General features: G+C 40.1%; 1 non-coding gene across 1 annotated transcript; it reads right to left on the bottom strand.

The window, feature by feature from the left end:
- Positions 1-943: 943 nt before the first annotated feature.
- LOC149457408 (U6 spliceosomal RNA) lies at positions 944-1,050 on the bottom strand. Its single transcript, XR_016313639.1, has one exon. It is a non-coding gene; the product is annotated as a U6 spliceosomal RNA (small nuclear RNA).
- Between the last annotated feature and the right edge of the window lie 525 nt (positions 1,051-1,575).

The raw sequence follows: 1,575 nt of genomic DNA, 5'->3' as shown, positions 1-1,575 counted from the left end.
GTCCTGCTGAACCTTGTGCTCTGTCCTGCTGAGCCTTTGTGCTCTGTCCTGCTGAGCCTCTGTCCTCTGTCCTGCTGAAACCAAGCTTCCAACATCAGCTTGTTCAATTAAGCTTTGGCAATAAAACCTGGAAGCTGATTGCTTTCTATTCAGACGTGAGCCTGATTTTGCGCTCTCCAGCTTTAGCAAATAAACTTCCATGTTTCCTTGTTCATGTGATCACATGTCAGCTATGAGATGGTGATTGTATGGCTTTGTTTATAAACAAAGCCATTTCAGTGACATTTCTCACATGTTGCTATAAATAAATACTGTTCTGAAAGAAGACAGGGCACAATTAAAAAAAAATAATAAAAGTTTAAAATAAGTTTAAAAAATAAGAACAGTAAACATTTAACATTTGTCAGCCTATCATAGGTAATTTTAGGAAGGAATGTATTAAGACAAGGTAGCAATGTCTGCCTGTTTATGACTCATAATTACACAGATTATACAGACAAATATATCCCTATGTGTGGACAGATGTAAGCAGATGTGCATCCACCCACCTCTGGGTCTGTTTAGGTCCGTTGGATCGCACAGAAAAAGTTTGCCTTCAGGTCTGCTTTTACTGACAGAATTGGAGGTGGGCAAATAGAGGCAGACATAAATCTGCTTACATCTGTCCACTTCTAGGGATTACATGAGTCTGTTTTTCTAAGGAACAAAATTCAGAGTGGACAAAAATGTGACATCTGTCCCATTCTGATCTGACTCTAGGATCCCCTGCTGAGACTCAACAGACACGTGAAAGGGGCTTTAAACAAAGAGAAATTATTTTGGGTAAGAAAATTACTCATAGAGTTGTTGTCAGGTTAGCTGATGCATACTGACATCTAAGAATTAATGACCTCTGATCATGAAAGGGTTCCCGGATAACAGTGCTTTTAGTATTGCAGAGGCAGAGTGCCTTAGGGTCACCATACTTGTTACAATCTCCCTGGCTCAAGGGCAATGCTAATCTTCACTGTATCATTCCAATTTTAGTATATGTCCTGCTGAAGCAAAGACCATGTTACAATCTGACTGTAAAAACTTTAGGTTTAGAATTTAAATCTCACAACTATATAGTACAAGGGCATTCCTGACTGGATACAGATTGATTGGATAATTTAGGTACGTCCCCTTATTACAAAGATTTGGTCAGTCTAAAGTTGATCATGCAGAGATTTTATGGCCAGATTGTAGCATGTATGCCTCATATCTCACACTGCAGATATTCTGCTTTGAGTCTATATAGTCTGTTTTTCAGGACCGTTTCAAGGCAAAAGGTACATTTTTCAGGTTACAGCTTAGGCACAATTACCATTTCTAGATATTCTCTATAGGATAGCAGATCTTCACTTTGTGAGTTCAGGTCCACATTAAAATATTAGCACCCGCTCACACTAGAATACTGTGTGGGAAAGCCGCATTCCCGGGCAGCTTCCAACACCACATTCCAATTCTACTGCCCTTGTGATCTGCTGCAGGTGTCATTGCAAAGTTTACAGCACCCCACCGCAGGGAGAAAACTCAGTGCATTTGCCCACACTG

Source organism: Staurois parvus, unplaced genomic scaffold (assembly GCF_062004578.1).
Source record: "Staurois parvus isolate SC_StPar_1 unplaced genomic scaffold, SC_StPar_1.0 ptg000321l, whole genome shotgun sequence".
NCBI lineage: Eukaryota > Metazoa > Chordata > Amphibia > Anura > Ranidae > Staurois > Staurois parvus.
The sequence above is the reverse complement of the archived record's forward strand: the minus strand, read 5'-3'. Positions and strand labels throughout refer to the sequence as shown.